Below are 21,534 nucleotides of genomic sequence, written 5' to 3' on the forward strand. Positions count from 1 at the left end.
TAGGATCTCTTAGGGTTTTGTGAGGATTCAATGAGCCAATACATACAAAGCATTGAGAATGATTCCTGACATATGAATACCATGCACATATTTACTATCATCATTATAATGACACATGAATGCTATGTAGACATTTATCATCACCACAGTAACAACACTTGAAGGTTGTGCAGAAGTTTACCATCATCACCACAATTGTGTTGGCTGGGAAAATAAATAAACTAAAAAAAAAAAACAAAAAAACTGTACTTGTACCTATTTGCTTAGAAAGGCCTCTCAACCCCCTCAAACTGTCCTCCCTGCCAGGGATGAGAAAGCTGAACATGAGGTAGAATCCAATTTGGAGTAATATGCAAAAACAAGGATGGGCAGAGCCTTGATATGGTTGTTTAGGATTTTCTAAGCACTCGGATTGTCCTAGGATCTGAACTATAGTATGGATTTGGGCAGTTGACCCACTCATCCATCAGAACCAGGCAAGAAATGAGTGGCAGATGTAGAGTATATATAAGAAAGTCATCAAAGATGTCTGCTAGGGAAAATTGAGAAGGGTTTAGAGCAAAGTTTGCACTTGTAACTTTCTCATGCCCAAAAGACAGAGGTGAGAGGACCCCCATCATTGCCTAACTACCAGGAGTGGGCAGCTGAGAGGGTTGGAAAATGTCATAATATCTGTGGTTGCCTAGCTAATGTCCACTCTCCTTCCCCCTTCTAATAAAACTCATTTTTGTGCAGGAATCCTCTTCTCTCCTTCAAGTCCAAGTAATCTGAGGAAATCTGGCCCCAAACTACCCATGAACCAATCAGTATATTTCATCCCTGAGACCATAGCTATCAGTTAAATGGTGGAAATTGTTTTAAGTGGATCCAACCAGGGTGAAAAACAGAGTTCTTGCTTGGAATTATAAGATAGGAGGGCTTGACTTGAACTTCCTACTTTCACTAATTCCCCCTCTTTGTGCAATGTGGGAGCTCATGGTAGCTACCTTGGGATCATAGAGGAGTAGGATTAGAGTAAAGCCAACAGTGCAGATGGAAGAGAAGAGAAGTGTAAAGGAATCAGTCCTTTTTGATGTTGTTGGCTTGCTGGATTAAACCAAGCCTGAAGTCTTCCCTGCTTCAAGACTTTCCAGTTTTGCGAGACTGTAAATTCCCTCTAGTTGAGTTTTTAGTTATTTGCAGCAGAAAGTCTTGATTGAAAAACAAAACAAGCATAACAGGGGTTGCTGGGAGTGGGGGCGGGCAGGGCAGAAGTCGACACAGGATAAAGATGGCTGGCAAATGTTCAAGTCTTCATGTGATATTGTGAAATATATATTTGATCTTTGTTCCAGTTTCTAACACAGGCTCCTAAAATCCTTAGAATTCCTTAAGTGGTGAGATGACAAAGGTGTCTTTTGTTATGCTAATGAGGTGGCTTTTGGAAAACCCCTAGATAGCCTAAGGAGGGGGGCTGGTTGCCGGGGAAACCAACAAGTGATTTTACCGTGTGATTACAGCTTTAGAACTTTCAGTCCCACCCCCCAAACTCTGGGGTGTGGAGAGCTGAAGATTGAGTTCAATCACCAATGGCCAATGATTTACTTAACCATGCCTACGTAATGAAGCCTCCTTAAAAAAAACAGGACAGGCTTCTGAGAGCTTCCCAGGTAGATGAAGACATGGAGATTTGGGCATGGAAGCTCCAACCCCTTTCACCTTATTGTGCCCTATGCATCTCCTCCATCTGACTGCTCTTGAGATCCTGTTGGTGATTTCCGAAAACCTCCTAAAGTCTGTATTCTGTACATTCCAGAATTCTGTGCATGGAATTAGTCCTGGGCTGAACTGCATCCTCCTCAAAATACGTATGTTGAAACTCTAATATCCAGAACCTCAGAATGTGACAGTATTTGGAGACAGGGCCTTTAAGGAGGTGATTAAGTTAAGAAGAGGCCATTGAGGTGGGCCCTACTCTAATCTGACTAGTATCTTTATTAGAAATAGAAATTTAAACTCACAAAAGAGACTCAGGACATGCAAATGAATAAAGAAAAGGCCATGTGAAGACACAGGGTGAAGGTAGCCAACTGCAAGCCAAAAAGAGAGGCCTCAGAACTAAACCTGCTGACCTTCATCTTGGACTTCCAGCTTCCAGAACAATGAGACAATAGATGTCTGTTATGTAAACCATCCAGTGTGTGGTATTTTGTTATGACAGCTCTAGCCAACCAATACAAAGTTCCATGACACTCAACTCTAGATGGCCACAGGCTAAGTCCTCCTGAGATATCCATTTAAGTTGACTACTATTGTCTAAGACAGTAGACAAAACAGTTTGGAGCAACCTGTGGATGACGTAGAAGTTGTTGTTTTTACTTTTGCTTTGGTTTTCGTTTTGTTTTGTTGACTTTTTCTAACTGCCTCTCAAAATTTCCCATTTCCCATTTCCCTAGTCACAGGGGAGAGCAACAACCCAGGGCCTGACCAGCCATAATACCTTACCTCTCTGACAACAAGGATTGGTTTTAGATCCCAGCATGGCCAACAAGAGCTCCTTGATTGCTGTATAGATAACGGTAATGACAGCTGACTTTGATTGCACCTTACTATAGCCACCTTTTTTACACCCTTTAGTTCTCAAATAACTCTACAAGATGGTTTCTTTCACTATTCCCTGAGAGATTGAGTGACTTACCCAAAGTCACTGGGTTAGTAAAAGGCTGAGCTGAATAAATACCCAGAGAGTCTGGCCTTAGTACCCATCTCTCTGCTGAGGACACTAGGCTAGAGCCACTGGATGGGTGTTTTTCCCACAAGGCAGAACACAAAGAAGCTAGGTCCCCGAGCATGAACTGTTCTCTGCTGGACCCTTGAGTAAGTCAGAGCTCATCTGCCCTCTTGCCAAGATCCCAGACCTTGTCCTGGAGATGAGGTAAAGATCCCAACTTGGCTGACAGTCCCAGGTCCCTCCTTAACCAGCCATCCTGCCCCTCAATTGCAAATGGAGATGCCAGTATCTATTAGATAGACTGATTGTGGGCTTTAAAAGGAACTGACAGAGAAAAGGATCTCATACTGGGCAAGGAACAGATGCTCATTAGGGACCCCGCTCACTTTAGTATCAACCTGGAGACAATGGAGCTTATCTGTACAGTTGCTAAGATGTTTCTTTATCCCAGAGTGCAAGAGTGCACTGACCTTAGCTGTGTCACCAGAACACAAACCTATAATTTCCATGCCTGATGCAAGGATAAGAGCTGCCATGTGGGGTCTTTGGGGCACCCCTTTACCAGAAGCCAGCATCCTATTTGTCTTCTAAAGTTCTCTCAGGACAAAAGGCTTTCCCCTGTCCAAGAAAGCTCCTCACATGGAGATCTTAAGGCCTCAGAGGGTTCTGAACTGCTCAAAGCCAGGCTCCAACCTAACACACCCCAACAACTTCCCAATACCTTTGGATTAGGACATTGTTCCTTTGCGCCTACATGAACCCTCTCCCTATCCCCAAAAAAGAGAAGGAAAAATACACCACCAGAGAAAAAGAGGCCCAGTGTCACTGATACCTCAGTGAAAGGTAGTCTGTGGCTGCTTTCCTACTTGTCAGCTAACTGGGAAATGTGCCCAAGGGCCCAGGATGTAACTGGTGTGGATTTTGTGCCGAGAAGTGGGAACAGCCCCAGAGCCACCCATGGAGGAAGTTTGGGACCAGCACTGGGATATTTGAGGTACTGGGAGAGGGGGCCAGTTAGAGGACATTCGAAAGGGGATGGAGTGGGTGGAACATGTGTAAAGTGCCCTGGAAAGCTACATCCACACTTCTGCTACCTCTTCACCATGTGTGAGCCCTTTGAATCTGCTCTATAGTTCTAGGCCACACTTTGAAACAGGGTGCCCAACTGCCTTCTTCTTATCCCCACTTGAGTGTCAACCTAGGATCTCAGACTTGACGTGTCCATGACCAATCTCTCAATTTTCCCTCCCAGACTTATTTCTTCCCCAATTCAATGAATCAACACTGCCATTGACTCTTACTCAATCTAAAATGCCCACTAGCCATCCTCTTGATCTCAATCAGCAAATCCTTTGGGCTGTATCTCCAATGTGATCTAGAATCTGCTCATTTATCTCCACCCCCTTGGCTGTCACTTCAGCACAAGGCATCTGTGGCCTTCTCTGGCACTTTTAACTCCCCTCTCCCTAGTATTTTCCTTTGAGTCACCATTTTATTTGCTTGATGGTATTTATCAAAAGCTCACGTTACCTTGTTCATTGGTTTATTAGGTTGCTACTGCCAGTCTTTGCTCACACTAGAGTACAGATAAGCCCCACAAGAAGGGGGCTTATCTTCTCATCCATCACTGTATCCACAGCCCCTTGAACAGTCCTTACCACATTGAAGGTGCTAGGTCAATTATTGAATAATTGAAGGAATCCCCATCTAGGTCTTATCCCCATCTTACAGAGTTCAGAGAAGGAAAGAGATCTGCTCAAGGCTGCAAGCTGGCAAGCAGTAACAGCAGGACTGGATTCCAGGTCTCCTGACCCACAGTCCAGTCCTCTTTTCTCTCCAACATTTCACTGCTTAGAAAACTCTTCCCAGATTTCCATTCCACAATCCCACTAATTACTGGTTTGAGTTGAGAGCAGATGTTCTGGGAGCTTCAAACCCTGAAGGCTGAGCTGCCACAAATCAAACTTTCTCAGTAGTTTAGAGAGGTCAGCAACATCTCCAGCTTGGCAACTCTAGGCTTTCCCCAGACCACCCCCTGGAGGCCGCCAGGCCTGCTGGGGGCCCACTGCTGGTGAGTCATGGCTGAGTCAGTGGAAGCTCTTTCAGGGATGAGTGCCCAGAAGGGTCCTGGCCTCTCGCAGGGCAGTAGCAGAAGCTGAGACTGAGACAGGCAACTCAGTGGAATACAGACCAAGCCCCAGAAGCATGGAGAAATAGGCCACTGCTGGGGCTGAGGTTTGGGAGACACAGTGGCTATAGGGGATGGAATCTGGGGAATTCTCCCCATTGAGGTGGGAGAGGCCCCCACACAACTTTGGAACCTTCTAACTCACTGGGATCAGGCCCCAAATAGCTCCTACCACTATCTGAAATGCTTTAACTTTTCACTTATATCACCAAAAATCTTTTCATTTATATTACAAAAAAAAAAAAAAAAAAAAAAAAAAAAGGACTGAAGTCTAAGTAAAAAAGATACATATCAACAATACACTAAAATAAAACATTTTAAAAGTAGATGAGGGAAGAATGAGTCAAAGGATAGAATGAGCAGAAAAGTAAGACAGAGCCAAGAATGAAGACAGTAGGCCCAAAGCCTGCTATGAAGTCCTCTCTACTTGCTAAGGAGGGCCACACACCTGGCTCTGAGTTTTCTAGAACCCAGAGTGAAGAGGGCCCAGAATAAAGAGCACCACAGCTCAAGAATCACAATGTCCAAAAGAGAAAACCAAATCAGTTGCTCAAAGAACCTCAGTTCTTCTGAGGCTGAGGTTACAAATAGTCCATTCATGCTCTGGAGTTATCCAGCGGGTCCCCTTGGGGAGGGAGGGGGCGATGGGACACTATGTCATGTAGGACATAACTCCTCACTGCTCCTCACAAAATCTCAGGGATGAGGCTGTTTTCTGCAGTGCACCATGGTCAGTTCAGGTCACATCAAAGAGTGGCAAGGCCGAGGAAAACAAAACAGGCAGAGTAATCAACAGAATCCCATCTGAAGCCCCTTTCAGCCTCCGGTACTGGGTGAGACAGGGCATAGACAAATCATTTTAACTCTCTGGGCATCAATTTCCTCATCTTTAAAAAGAGAATAATAATTACGTTCACAGAATTTCTATGAGGATTAGCAAACTAATATTGGCCCTGTAATGGGCTAAATGTTTGTTCCCCACCCCCCCCCCCCACACACAAATTCATATGTTGAAATCCTAACCTCCAAAGAGATGGTGTTGGATATGGAAGCTTTGGGAGATGATTAGGCAAGAGGGTGGAGCTCTCATGAATGGGATTAGTGCCCTTATAATAAGAAACAAGAGAGAGATCATTTCTGTCTCCATCAAATGAGGACATAAAAAGAAGGTGGTCACCTACAAACCAGGAAGAAAGCTCTCAATAGACACCAGATCTACACCACTTTGTCCTTGGACTTCACAGCATCTAGAGCTGTGAGAAATAAATGTTTGTTGTTAAGCTATCCAATCTATGGTATTCTGTTATAGCATCCCAGTATGACAGACAGATACCGATATATAATAAAGCTATAATAATTAAAATAGTGCAGTATTGACTGATTCAGGAATAGACAACTTGATCAGTAGAACTGAGTAGGATGATCTGTGCATATGTGAACATAAAATATATTAAAATGTTGGCATTTAAACCAGTGGGAAGAGGATAAATGATTCAATAAATTATGGAGTATTTGGGTATCCATATAGGAAAAAAATATATATGCTCAACCTCAGAGGCAACCACAGAAACAAAAAGTAAAAGCAAGATACCATTCTTCCATATCACTGAAAATATCAGACAATATCAGGAGCTGGCTTGGTTAATGGGTAAATGGGTCCTACCAGTTGGGATGCAAAGGACTACATCTGCATATGGAGGGGAATCTGTTAGTATATAGCAAAAAGGAAAAAGGCTTAGTCCCCCACAATTTCACCCCCAGGAACCTATGTTGGAGAAGCACAGGTAGATGAGGATGATACTGCCCTCTGTGACTGGGAACAATGGAAACATATCCATCAGGAAGGGAGTGGATCCAAGTGGCTCAGATCAATCTATATTAGCGTCAAATCCTATTGGGGAGGTAAAAGGTAAATGGAGTCAGTGGCTCTTGAAATTCGCTTTGATATACAAGTGCTTTAGGTTATAAGCATTTCTGGAAAGAATCATGCTCACAAACCAAGGTTTTACTGTACTGTCTCCACCTCCCAGAGGTCTGAGCCCCTCTTTCTGTGGCCACTGCTCCTCCAACCTACCTCAGAAAGGCCTTTAACCTCCCAGATCACTCCGCTTCCTTCAGGATCTGCTCGGTTCCCAGTGCCACTCAAGTTACAGAATGCATCGTACAGAGGAGCCTGGGTGGCTCAGTCAGTTAAGCGTCCAACTCTTGATTTCAGCTCAGGTCATGATTTCACGGTTCGTGGCATCGAGCCCTGTGTTGGGTCCCACTCCACACTGACATCATGGAGCCTGCGTGGCTTCTCTCTCTCCCTCTCTCTTTGCCCCTCCCCCACGTGGGCTCTCTTCTCTCAAAATAAATAAACTTAAAAGAAAAAAAGAACGCGGGGTGCCTGGGTGGCTCAGTCGGTTGGGCATCCGACTTTGGCTCAGGTCATGATCTCGGCGGTTTGTGAGTTCTAGCCCCGCATCAGGCTCTGTGCTGACAGCTCAGAGCCTGGAGCCTATTTCAGATTCTGTGTATCCCCCTCTCTCTGCTCCTCCCCTGCTCACACTCTGTGTTTCTCTGTCTCTCAATAATAAATAAACATTAAAAATTTTTTTTTAAATAACAGGGAAGAGATCCTTCCCTGTCTTTCTGTAAGTCAGAGTGGGTGAGGCAGGTGATGGCCAGGCCACACCTGAAGTGAACTAAGGGAGTCCCATCAAGCTCATTTCCAGGTGGGAGAGGACAAATGTCCTAGCTTTCAAACCGCCCACCCCATAGCCAGCTGCCCATCCAGAACATTCCTGGCATCCCTGATTTAGCTCATTTCCCTCCTATAAGAATACATACATGCTCGTTCATTCATTCATTTGTTCACTTAGACAAGCATCACTGATTAGGGGCCCATCAAATTTCAGCCCTGTCCCAGGCACTGGGAACAGAAGTAGGACACCATCCTTCACCTCACAGGGTTTGGAATCTAGTAGGAGAGACAGACAACAGACCAGTGACCTCCCAGTGAAGTGTTAAGTAGCTGTTTGCCTCGGGGGACAAGGAAGCATAGACACTGATTCCAGTTAGAGGAGTGGCTACTGGGAGAAGGGAACAGAGAGACAGGATTAATACCCTTGGGGAAAGAGTGGAAAACCTATGTATTCTAGGATCCGCAAATAGGTACATCTGAACAGATTTATTAAACATTTATTAAACATCTCTACTCCCTTCTAACACTTAAGGTAGATCACACAAGTATAAATAGCCCAGAACCTCATATTTTGCAGGTACAGGATATATTTGCATAGATATGTTTATATGTGAGTGGGCTTAAAAAATCTTGGTTCTGGGGCGCCTGAGTGGCTCAGTCAGTTGAACATCCAACTTTGGCTCAGGTCATAATCTCACGGTTCATGAGTTCGAGTCCCACATCGGGCTCACTGCTGTCAACTTGTCAGTGCAGAGCCTGGAGCCTGCTTCAGATTCTGTGTCTACCTCTCTCTCTGCCCCTCCCCTACTTGTGCTCTGTTTCTCTCTGTCTCTCAAAAATAAACATTGAAAAAATTTTAAAATCTGATGGCAAGAAGTCTTTTGTAAAGACATAGTTCAGAAGTACTATGATGTTTAAAGTTTGGTTCTTATTTTAAACTTGAGACTCTGAGATTGCACAGGTGTGAGTCCTTTGCACAGCTAGACTTCAGGGTAAGAAGGGCCACTGAGGGGTGGGATGGGGTTGAGAGGATTCTGTGCAGTCGCTCTAAGCTGCTCTTCTCTCCCTACTGCCAACAGGTCATTTTTCCCCCTTGGTAAAATTCAAAAAGAATCCAACTCTTCAGCACCATAAGCCCTGACTTGCAAGGATGCAGAAATGCCTATGTAGGGAACTGGCTCTGGAAATGGAGGTCAGGTTCAAGGAGAACAGAGTAGGTCCTACAGAGAGAAGGTATGTTGAGGCTGTCTTGAGGTGGGGTACACCATGGGTAAGGCTTAGCTGCACAACTCTTGGCCCCAGGCTGACCCGGCCCTTCCTACAACAGACTACCTGGGCCTGCATGGACCAAGACCTTCATCAGAGGGGCAAGGGGGAAAATCAGGAGGAATTTCATTAGTACATTAGTTCATTCTGGCTGTGTCATGTTCACTTACACAGGCTCCTGACTCCAGAAGACCAGGCCACTGAGGAAGAAAGTGTCCCACTGTCTTAGTTTTTTGGGCTGCTCTAACAAAATACCCGACTGGGTGGCTTATAAACAACAGAAATTTATTTCTTACAGTTCTGGAGGCTGGGAGTCTAAGATCAAGGCAGTAACAGATTGAGTATCTGATGAGAGCCCACTTCTTGGTTCATAGCTGGTCGTCTTCCCACTGTGTCCCTACATGGCAGGTGCAGAGAGGGAGCTCTCTGGGGTCTCTATAAGGACACTAATCCCATTCATGAGGGCTCCACCCTCATGACCTAATTACCTCCCAAGGCCCCACCTCCTCACACCATCACAGTTGCAACATGATGAATTTTGGGGGGACATATGCAGACCGTAGTATCATTCTGAACATCTTCCTTTTCTTTACCTCCTCTCTCCTTCTCCTTCTCTCCCTCCCCCCCCTTCCCCCTCCCTCCTTCCTTCCCCCCTCCTCCTGTTTCTCTGTCTCTCTCTTATTCTGTCTTTCCTTCTTACAGCTTATGACATCATCACAACCAACCATAGTCAAGGAGGGCTGATTCTGTTTGCGAAACATTTTGAGCCGATCATGAAACATTAACCTGAAAGTGATTTATCAGGGGATCCTGCAGAGATGTTTTCTCTGTGTTCATCCATCTGTCAGTTGCACCTTGGCCTTCTCCCATCCCTGAGTGCAGTATAAGCCCATCTTTGTGTGCTATTCTGTCTCCACTGCCAGTTCTCTCTGTGAATCAGGAGCAGTCCTAGTCATGAGATGTTAGCAGAATGGCAGCAGACCATGCCGAGCTCAGGCTTGCTACCTACATTCCCCACCAGAAAGTGCTCTGACTCTGTGCCTAAAACCAGTGACCCAACCACGGGGCACATTTGTCTGCCCCATGCTCCGTCCTATTTTCCTGGTGTCAGATTCCAAACAGAGCTGCCTCATGTTCAAAGAAGACAAACAAGGCAGCTAAGATATTCGGGAGTACTGCCAGCCTGATTGTTTAACATTTGCTCACGCTGGGCATTAGACTACAAAGAGCAACAGGAACACCTCGTTTCAGATGGTACACAGTCGAAGAATCAGTTGGCACACAGACAACAGAAGAAACATCATTTATTAGGTGCCTACTCTATACCAAATGTTATATCAGGCATTTTATAGGCGTTAATTCTAATCTTCATACTAACCCACTGTGGAAGATACTGTTACCCCCAATGTGTAAGTGAGAAACTGAGGCTCGGAAGCCCAACCACAAGTGACAGAGTCAGGACTAGACCCAAGGTCCCTGAAGCCTGAAGTGTGCCCTACCATATACTTCCTTCCAACCTCACTGGTCAGGATGGGGTGCAAGAAAAAGTGTGTATCCCACTTGCTTTAGCATCTATGGGGACAGCTGGTTTGAACTGATGTTAGGAAAGCAGTGAAGTATAAGGGGGATTCTGTCCCCAAGTAGGGAGTTCTGTCTTCTGGCTAGGATTCCTGGAAAAGGGGATGAATATGAAGATCCACAGACAGGCTTCTCCTAGAATCCCTCCCCAGTGCTCTGTGATAGATGACCAGGACTCTGTTATCTTTTGTGACCAGGTCTTGATCTGCCTGTAAAACCCATGCTTATGGCCTAGGTTTTCTTAGTGATAGAATGATTAAGTTGGACTTCATGCCTGTGTGTGACAACATCTCCTCCTGACACCCACCCCTGACCTCTGGTATCATCAGATGTTGGCTGATGGAAACGAGAAGAATAAACTCAATTAGCAGTAGCTGTTGGATTGGCCTCTAGGAGCGCTGTTCAGTTTGTGAAGTAATTGGGCATCTCTGCTCTCTTCTTTAAGAGGGAGAGTTCTATGGCAGGCTCTAGGGACTTCTTCATCCTGCCTGTGGCTCTGTGACCACCTCATTACCCACCCCACCCCAAGTGGTTTAAAGCAGGGCAGAGAATAAGCAGGCTCTCCTCCAGAATATGGGGGTACAGCTGTTCATGTATGTCTTACCTGCTAGCTCTCATCCCAGCCTCTGTCTAGCTGGCTTTGACCTCTTACTGGCCCAGTATCTGCCAGACCCTCCCACTTCGCAGTTTCTGGTCCTGCTCCCTGCCACTGCCCAGCATGACAGATGGGTAGGAAGTATCATGGAATCATGGGTCAGAAGATGCCAGAGCTTGAACCCCTCATTTTGGTGAGAAGGAAACCAACCAAGGGGGAAAGTGATTTGACACAGGTCTAATTTGCCACAGAGCCAGGATGAGAACCTGGCTCTCCTGGTTCTTTTCCAGGGCTCTTTCGATCATTCAAAGGAACCAGGCTCCTTGGGTGAGGTAATGTTTCGAAGAATCTAGAAAGCTCTCCCTTACCCATCAGGGCTGTTTCACTGCCATCATTAGTGGAATCATTTCTGGTTTCCATCAAATGCTGCCCATGTCCAGGGATGCCTTCTTCCATTGTCACTAGAATGTGCTGGTTCTGTGCCTGGAAATACTCTCTGCAGCATCTTCTAGATGATGATTCTTACAAGTGTCCACAAGATAAAGGGACAAACTCTGCAGGAGATACCATGATTCCACGATGGGGGAGAGAGTGCTCCCAACAGCAGTGGCTCCTGTTTGAGTGCAGGATGCAATTTGCTTTGCATCTTAAACAAACCAGAGAGGCAGCCCTGTAATCAGGCCCACTGCTAACATTTGAGAGGTCCAAAGCAAATGTATAAATGGAGGCCCACATGCCATGTGTCTAAATATTTGAGAGTTATAAACCAGGCTAACAAACTATTAGATAATATTTGTTCTTTCCTCTTGCCTTGACAAATGTACCTTTATAACAACCTCAAAGGCAGGTTCTAATTCTACACCCTTGGATTCCTGGAACAAGGTGGGCTGGGGGCTGGGGGCTGCCCACCCATGGCCCTCCCTCTTTCTTTTCCTACATGAGGGCCCTTATGCTTAAGCAGGGGACACCGCAACCCTCTCCCACATTCCATAGACCAGGAAAGAGGCCTGCACAGACTCAAATTTGGGCAGGAAATTCCTGGGTCCTGGATACTTAGAGCTCTGAGTAGAAGGGAAGGTGTGGACCTTGAGAGGGCATGTCCCTGGCCCCATGGCCACCTTACTTGGAGCAGGCCCAGAGCAGGGTTCTCTAAAGCACATGATCCAAGGCAGGCCCTCTTGCCCATTATAAGGACAGGACTATTAAAATTATTTCCATTTTAGGGGCACCTGGGTGGCTCAGTCAGTTAAGTGTCTGACTCTTGGTTTTGACTGAGGTCATGATTTTGTGGTTCATGAGTTCGACCCCCACATCGGGCTCTGCACTGATAGCACAGAGCCTGCTTGGGATTCTCTGTCTCCCTCTCTCTGCCCTTCCCCCACTCACCCTCTCTCTGTCTCTGTCTCTCAAAAATAAATAAATAAACATTAAAAAAAAATATTTCAATATTGTAGATGAAGGAAGTGCCGCTCAGAAAACTTGAGTGACTTTTTACAGGCACACATCAGCAACCAGAAAATCCAGGGCTTGAACCTGACTCTGCCTGCTTCCAGACACCTGCTGTTCCCCTTCATCACACTCCTTTCCCCACCACCCATCCTCACCCGGGAAAGGCAGTGAGCCACTCCCTGCCATGGGTCTAGACTTTCATGGCCTCTTACCACCAGTAAAATGGAAACAACCTCTTTATTGGTATACTTGCCTCCTGCCTTGTCCCCACATCCATCCAGTCTCTCTGAGATACAAAAGCCATGACATGCTCCCTTCTTAACCTCTTGCCTTCAGGATCACATCCCAAGGCCTTATCTGGCCCATCATGCCCTTTTGTAGTCTGCTCAAGTGCATTCCTGTCCTGTCCACACTATTCCCTCTCTTGCCTCACTCCACCTCCGGCCTCCCCCAAATCACTCCCACCCAGCTCCCACTCATCTTCCTCATCTGGGCTTAGATGACAGCCATCAGCTCCCTGACTCCAGTTCTCAGGTCAATGCTTTGCTAATTACCGGCCTACACTAATGAGCTGCAGGTGCTGTACCCCAGTGCCTAGCACCAGGTGACACGGTGAGCTGCCCACATATGCTCATTGAACTAATGAGTTCCCCACAAGAGGGGAAGCTGGTCTCCATCTCCCTCCCGTGCTTCAGCCTGAATGATCCCCTCCTGAGGGATACGGGCAGGAAGAAGCCATTATTGTTGTAGCACCAATGCCAAATGACCAACACTTCCTGGATCCTCTTGAAACACTGGGCCCCTGGCTGGAAAAGTCTCTCCTAAAGGCCAGTGGTAGAGCCTAGTGGACTCTGGCCCACGCCTACAAATCCTAATCGCTCCCTGGAGCAGGAGAGTGTCCTCCGTGCACCTCGGCCAAACAAATTTCTTCCTTCCTTCCTGCTCTCATTCAGTGGACGGGCACCAAATTTCAATCACCAAGAGGGATGCATAGGAGCCTCAGACAATGGAGTTTGCCCTGGAGGAGTACCTTAGAAACTCCAGTGGGAACCCGTGAGACTAATTTAGATAAAGCTTTGTGATGTGGGAGGGCCAAGAAGGCAGAGGCCCAGCCCAGCTGTGCAATCTGTGCAGTCCCTTGGGGGAAAGGTGAGGCCTGGCGATGGTCCAGATCTGGCCCAGCACCTCCCCTGTCATCTCCCTGGTGTTGTCTCCCACATCCCTTGTGACCCTCCCCCCATCACTGCACTCCAGTGTGAAGCCCCCTTGCTCTTCCTTGACTGTGTCAGACATGTTTGCTCAGCAGGCACCTTTGCCCTGGCTGTTCCCTCTGCTAGTTCCCCAGATACCTCATGACCAACCCCCTCATCTCCTTCAAATCTTTCTTCTAAAGTTACCTTATTGGGACACCTGGGTGTCTCAGTCAGTTAAGCGTCCAGCTCTTGACTTTAGCTCAGGCCATGATCTCGTGACTCAATGAGTTCGGGCCCCGCATTGGGCTCTGTGCTGGCGGTATGGAGCCTGCTTGAGATTCTCTCCCTTTCTCTCTCTGCCCCTCCCCAGCTCGTGCTTTCTCTCTCTCAAAATAAATAAGTAAACATCAGAAAAAATAAATCAAGTTACCTTATTAATGAAGTCATCCCTGCGCGCTGCGATCGGCTATGGTCACTGAGGCGGCTTTGCCGTTTGCGTCCAGGGACTGGTGCAGTGGCATGAAGTGCCCTAGGCTCAGGTCAGACCGTTCTGGGAGCCCTGCCACTACCTGCTGTGTGACTTTGAGTAAGTCCCCTAACCTCTCCAAGCCTGGCACCCTCGCAGGTAAGAGGGAGACTATTTCTTGACCCCCTTATTGCACAGGTTTTCTGTAAAAACAGGAGAGATGTCATCTCACCCATTCTGGGACTGCTGGAAAGGAAGCTGCTCGATAACCTGTGAAGTGCTATGCTAATGTCAGCGAGGCTGCTGTCCGCCAACACACACACTCGCCAAGGCGGTGCAGACATCCCACACATCATTACGCCTTGCCCCTTGAAGGTCAAATTGGATACCTGGACCGACCCACAAGGCACCCCTAGACCCAGCGTGCTGTCTCAGGGTCCGGACTCGTCCTCCCAGGCTTGGCCCAGTGTTCCCTGGTCCGCACGGCCAACTGGAGGGGAAGAGCCCCCAGATGGCCCTGCTGCTCTGGGCCATGGGGATCCCCCGCCCATCACTGGACTCCAGCCCAGCCTCACAGGACCCCACATAAAAGGCATGAAAGGCCATGCAGAGCAGGAGACACTGGGTACCCCGAACACAGGACCATTTTTAGTCTCTAGTAATATTTCCTGATGTTGCCATTCACAAAAACTATGCACTGCAGCCAACAAAGAAAATTAATGCAAGTGTATAGAAGATATTTGAAAGCCTGTTTTTTCTACCACCCAGAGATAACCGCAGCCAGTATATGCATATACCCTCCCAGTCTTTTTTTTTCCTACACATATAAAAAAACTAGACATTAGATATTAGAATTAAAGCTTTCATAATGTCTCATTTACTTAGACATTTGGTACTCCTATCGTATTTACTTGGCGTGAAATCAGCAGCATTTTCCCACATCAGTATATTTTTTGAAAATATTTTTGTATGCCTACTTACTACCCTATGCTGGAGCTCTACACATAAACTCATTTGACCAGCACATATGGTTAGACATTAGGGTTAAGACTGTTCCAACAGAGACCTGGTTCCTTCCCCTTCTCCTCTCTCCCCACTCACTGACTGTCCTGGTCTTTATCACTGACTGACCACCCTCCTGCCCAGGCATGTGCCAGGCAGAGTGGGAGGCACAGGGGAAGACCCCATCCCTGCCCCGGACAGGCTGCCTGTGTACGTGAAGACAGAAACAGTGCACTCACAAAAAAGCAGAACAGGAGCCCCATGCCGAATGACGGGTTGATAGGGTGAAGAAAGTTGAAAGCATTTCCAGATGGGATGGGACGGCTCCACCAAGAAGACATCGGAGCACTTACCACATGCCGGGGCCAGAATACACTGGCGGCCAGCAGGGCAGATGATCAGTATCCAGCACAGGGCCGTGTGGTCAGGTCCGGCCAGCCCAAGAGAATGCTGAGTCTGGACCAAGCCATCTCCCTGCAAACATGGTTCCTGCCCCTTTGAGCCTACAGCCTCAGAAGGAGAGAGATATTAATCAAATAACTTCACAAATAAAGATCACATTACAACTGGTCCACAAAGGAGAGGTAGGTAGGGCTAGAGGACATGTAACCTGGGGCTCCCTCGGGAGGCAGAAGTGTGGCCAGCCCCATGTGGAAAGAGCAGGTGCAGAGAAGGACCTGGAAGAGTGTCTGCCTGGAGAGCAGAGCAGCAACACAGGATGGACCCCAAGGGGTGGGCAGAGCCAGGCCCGGTGGGCCACGCTGGGTTTTAATCTTGGGAGGAATGGGGGTTGTTGGAGGGCTGTAAGCAGGGAGGAGCGGGGCTTGGATTTCCCTTTGGAAGAGTTTGCTCCGGCTGTGGACGAGTAACTGGCCAAGGGATGGGGGCAAGAGTGGACGCAGCACAACCGGTTAAGAGGCCTGCTGCAGGAGCTGGGGCAAGCTGATGGCGACCTGCGCCAGGGTAATGGCCAAGGGGATGGGAAGAAAGGGAAGGACCGGATTGATATCTCTAGGATCAAGAGGTTGGGTCGATGACAGGACTCTCCTAAAAAACGCCCGTTCAAATACACTTGCTAGCTTAGAATCATGAACCTGTGAGCATGGTGCTCGCATTAGCAGGACGTCTCTGTGGACAAAGTCCCTCTGCAGACGTCCTAGCGAAGGCAGAAAGGAAGAAGTGGGATGGAGCCCAGATGGGGAAACACAATGAAGGACAGAGCACCAGGGGAGAGCACCAGGGGCTGGGCATCTGTGGGGACTGAGTTGTCCCAAGCAGCCCAGCCCATGGGACCTGGGGCAAGTCACTGTGCAGCCCCACACCTCTGTGCATGGGCACATCTGTCCATGGAGGAAACAACACCCGCCTTGCACCCCCAGTATGAGTGTGATGGCAGATTAGATCACTTTGGAGGATCCTGCCAACCTCAAGTGTCTTAGGAAAGGAACTTGGCCATGTCCCAGACTGCCCTAAGAATGAAGCCAACTTCCAGTAATCAGCCCTGAGGTCAGGGGTTCCAGAAGGAAGTGGAGCCCTTCCGCTCTGGACTGGAGCCCTGTGTCTCCAGTCAGGACTGACCCCAAAGGCCAGGATGGGGCAGCTGAGCTGCTGTCCTGTATATGTTGTAGGTGCCCGGACCTGTAGACTCTGGTGGAGCACAGACTGGTTCTTAGACCATAACTCCTTCCAGTGGTTGACAGGGCACATAGTAGTTAGTACGTGTCATCAGGCACCCTGTGGTTTGTGGGGAAAACACGTGCTCTGGGGCAGGTCTGGGAGACAGACCTGGAAGACGTCTGTTTCTACTTAACCTCTGGTTTGTACTTAGCCTCTCTGAGCCTCAGTTTCCTCATCGGTAAGCTGGAAATGCCCACATCTGTCCTGCAGAGTCGCTGTGACGGTGTGGCGTAGGTTAGGTCCTCAGTAACGGGATTTGCTGCTGGTAGTCTGAACTCAAGCCGCCTGTGGATGGGGTGTAGGCTCTAGGCTCGCTCAGGCCCGCTGGAAGATCGTTCTCTTGCCCCCTCCACCCACGCAAACTGCTGACACTGGCAAAGCCACGTTGCCATGCTTAGGGGAAAAACTGCTTTGGTTTCGGCTTTAATAATAATAATAATAATAAAATGGATATTTGGGTTTGGTTTCGTCTAGGCTTTGGCAAACGCTTGTGGTTTGTTTCTACTTGTGGCTGGGCGGCGGCTCTGGTTCAGGTCCCGGCGGGGACCGAGCAACTGGAAGGGCTTTAGGACCCGGCTGCGCGTCTGCGGGACCCCGCGCGTCCCGGTCCCGGGAGCGGCGCGCGGAGAGGCTCGAATGAGAGGCTGGAGGGGATCGGGCTGAAGCCGCTCGCGGTGAAATAGCTCCGCCGTCGCCAGGCAACCGCCCTGACGCAACGCAAAAAAAAAAAAAAGTCCCTTAAAAAAAGAATAGTGCTGAGAATTCACGGGAGCAGAGAGAAAGGGAGGCAGGAGCCGGCTCAGCCCCGCAGGCTGGGGCCAGGAGGCTGTGGCGAGGGTAGCCCGCGTCCGGAGAAAGAGGCGGGGATCTCGGTGACACCCTTGGAAAGGGCCTCGGAGCGCCTCGCAAGGTAGGTTCGCAACAGGGGCGGGAACGTTCCCAGGGCTGGGGTCCAGGCTGGGGTCGCAGTTGGGCGTCGGTCTGGGGATGGGCCGGGGGCTCGGGGCCGCAGGTCCCTACAGTAGGCGCTGGCAGAGACCAGCCTGCCCTGGGCTGGGGAGCACCGATCCTGCCGGCCCCTGGGGGCTCAGTTCCCTCATATGGAATGGGACAGCCTGTCGGATTCTATCTCCCTTCTCCTTGCTGGCCCGTTCCGCGGTTAAGATCTGGATGGAGATTTGGGGTACACGGTCTGAGAGGGAGGAGCCCCACTCAGTCTCTCCAGGTCTACTCCCAGACTGCTTATCATCTCTGAGCCCACTCTGTCCCTTCTGTCCTACTTCAGGCTCCGTGACATGAAGTTCCTGCCCTCCCTAACTCAGAAGAAGTGGCCCAGGGCACTTGGGCCCTGGGTGTTCTGAAGGGCTGAGGCCAGTGTGCTCAGAGGGGACTGCGCAGCCCAAAGGGCCCCAGAGAAATGAGCAGCTCAGCCTTGAGACTGCACCCCGCCCCCCCCCCCCTCACATCCTCACTGAGAGAAGGCAGGAAGGTCTTTGGTCCTTGGCTAGTGGACAGGTGTCTCCTTCCACCAAGTCAGGTTGGATATTCTGCTTTTAAAATAATCCCTTATTGCCTATATCTGGTCTTCACTCCCTGTGGCGTATGGTTCCTCCGGAGAAGGTCTGGAAGGCAGGCTGGTTCCAGGCTGGTGGGCCGTGACCTCATCTTAGCCCACAGGCATGTCCTCGCAGATTAAGTTTCCATCCACTCCCAGCCATTCCTGGTGAATCCCAGGTGGGGTGAGCCCAGGACCCCATCAATAGGGAAATCCCCAAAGTGCCCAAGGGAGACATGGCCGGGAAGCAGCTTTCCTCCTTATGCCCCAGAGATGGTCCTGCCACCCACCAGGCAAGGGATGGCGAGTGCTGGGCAAAGTCCTGGGACAGCGGAGGTGACCATGGCGCCTCTAGCCTGACCACGTCCGCTAGTTTCTGCTAGCATGTTTTTCAGAGGTTTGGCAAAGCAACCACGAGCTGTACTTAGAGTGGATAAAGACGACAGCTCTTTCCTGAGTGCACTTACCAGTCAGGCACCGCTTGAGAACGCTTCGCATCCATTGGACATTTTATCCTCACAATCGCCCTTGGAGAGGACATCACATCCCCATTTTGCTGATGGGACCCCCCAGAGATTCAGTAACTCTGTGCAGCTCAGGTGCCTGGTGAAAGAGCAGGGAGGGTCAGCCTCACGTGCCTGACTCCTAAGACAGTGCTCTCACAGGAAGGCTGCTTTAGGAGATCTGGAGGGAGAGGCCCAGAGAGGGGAGGAAACCAGTGGCACCCAGAGAAAAAGAGAGCTGGCTGGCAGGGCTCATCCTGTGCCCTGGGAATGTCCCTTGCCATCCTGTGGAGCCAGGAAACCCATTTCTTGCATCAGTAGCATGAAAGTCCCTGTAATGAGGTCTGGCTCGCTTCAACCCCACTTGCCCCAAGTGGAGAGACGGATCCTCCCTCACCCCCTTTTCCTCTTTGCCCGCCCGAAGTCCTCCAACTTTTCATGCACTTGTTCCTGTTTTGTCCTCCCAAATACACGCATAGGTTTCCACAAAATTAGTAGTCGCGCTTCTGTGCCTACCAGCTTGGCCTTCCTCCAAAAAAGGGACTCTGGTGGAGAAGTAAATCAAGGCGGTGCCTAACTGTTTGCTGAGAGAGACCCACAGAGCCTCAGGCCCACAGGGAAGAAACCGCTTGTTAGGCTTCTCACACACTCGGGTGGTTTCCTTTAGGTAAATTTTGCTAGTGGAAAACTCCCGTGGCCCCACAAGAGCATCTGGAATTTTCAGACTCCTCTGGGAGCTGTGCTTTAACTGGCAATGGCTCTTTGCTTGACTGGGATGTTGAGCTACTCGCAATGCTGAAAGATGAATGATACTCTGAATGCGTGGCTCCCCGTTTTACAGAATAGGAGTGAGGGAGTGCTCCCTGATTGGAAATGTCTGAGGACTAGCCAGGATGGCTCTCAATATGCAAATGTACACTGGGATTTGGATTGGGGTGGGAAGAGAGGAAGGCTTCAAGGCAAATTCTGAAGCCGTCCTCAGGCACAACTGGAAGGCGTGGGGAGGGTCTAAAGAGAGGGTATGAGCAGGAAGGGTGAGCCTGGAGGAGGGAAAGGGCTTTAGCAAGCACTTGGCAATCAGCCTGTAGAGTTTGGGTTGCCCTAGAGGGTCCAGTTGCCCATAGGAGTTAGGAAGGCTGCAAATGTCAGCTTTTCCACGGTGAGGACAGTTGTCCCGGTGCGTGAACGCCTAGAGCTTCCCCACCCCTCCCCCCATGTCTGTCTGGAGAAGCTAGGGAGAGAAAGGAAAGGAGAAAGAAGTGGGCAAGAGGAGAAGTGAGAGGCTTGCACTCCCCACACCATCTGCTTTCTTCCTGAATGCTACCCGACCCCTACCTCAACCCTGCAACAGTGCTCAACCCAGAAAAACCCCTTAGAGACGAGATTGCATAAAGCAGCAGCCCGGTTCCCTGTGGGCACTGCCGTCCAAGGAAAGGCTCTCATCCCTAGGGGTAGAGGAGTAGCAAGCACTCCAGCAACAGGGGACTTCTCACCCCAGGGCCCCTGCCCAGCAGCCTTTGCAGAGGCCTAGGAAGGGGCAGGGGTTCGGCTTATCCAGAGGTACGGACTGAGCCCTATTTCTTCAAGGCAATCTCTCCAGTACGGCCAGAAATCCCCCTTCCCAGTATCTGATCTAACTGTGGGAGCTGGTAGTAGGTCCCAAAAGATTTCCTCATAGGGCTTGTCCCGTGAGACCTCCAAGGGAAGGTCCAGCTAGGAGCTGGTTTTCCGGGTACATAAGGGGCCCAGACAGGGACCTCCACTGTGGCCAGTTTCAGGGCTTATTGAAGGCTGAGCAGCGTTTCCTCATTCCAGGAAGCCAACGGAGCCTCTGAACATGAGCTGGGTACTTCAGCCCTGCAAGGCAAGCTGGGGAACTCTCAGGGCGATAAGGACCCAGGAAGATCCTGGATCAGGATCCTTGACTGAGAGGCCACTTAGAGCCCTCACTGTGCCCCTACCCTCACCCCCCAGAGAGTTAAAAGTGGCAGTACCTCCTTAGTCCTGTGAGCATTTACGTGTGCTGTGCCTTGGGGACACTGAGGTCCGTTTGGTCCTTAAGCCCATTTGGTCATAACTTTAGGTTTTGCTGTGTTGTTTGTTTGTTTACTTGTTTGAAAGAAACCACTAAAAACTATGGTGAAGGTGAAGGCAAATCTCATTAACAGGTTGGATGGAAGCAAGCCTCAGACCAGACTCTGCCACACATGTACACATTTTTTGAACAACTGTTTATTTGCAGACAAGTCCCGCAGAATTCATAAAGCTCGTTCTGTGGACTCAGTGAGGTCACAGCCATCTGTCTCTCTAGGCGCCCTGGCCACACCTTCCCCGAGAGCTCCCGAGATTCTTTCACCCTGCCTTTCAAGGTCAAGAGTGCCTCAAATAATTTTGACCAACCCACATATCTTGAATACCTCTGTTTTCACTAAGGAGAATGCATTTCTAACATTTCCTCTGTTAATTATCAAGCCCAGTGTTGAGTAGAGAGCAAGAAAGACACCCAAAGCACCTGCCACAGCCCCCTGTGGAACGTCGACCCTGTGCTTGGGGCTGCTGGCCAGGAGCGGGGAGTCCTGATTTGAATGCACCCTTGTTAAATGCACCTTTGTTGCAGCTAGCCTAGTGAAACCATATAACATCTCACTCCATCTACAAAGGGTTTT

General features: G+C 49.1%; 1 protein-coding gene across 1 annotated transcript in view; it reads left to right on the forward strand.

Moving 5' to 3' along the window:
* Window positions 1-17,535: 17,535 nt before the first annotated feature.
* The window catches only part of FAM167A (family with sequence similarity 167 member A), a 42,772-nt gene continuing 38,773 nt past the window's right edge, over window positions 17,536-21,534 (forward strand). The window contains exon 1 of the mRNA XM_049631378.1: window positions 17,536-17,720. The gene's annotated coding sequence lies outside the window, so the exon portion shown is untranslated. The remainder of the gene's footprint in view (window positions 17,721-21,534) is intronic.

The sequence above is a fragment of the Panthera uncia genome, chromosome B1 (genome assembly GCF_023721935.1).
Source record: "Panthera uncia isolate 11264 chromosome B1, Puncia_PCG_1.0, whole genome shotgun sequence".
In the NCBI taxonomy this organism is placed as follows: Eukaryota; Metazoa; Chordata; class Mammalia; order Carnivora; family Felidae; genus Panthera; species Panthera uncia.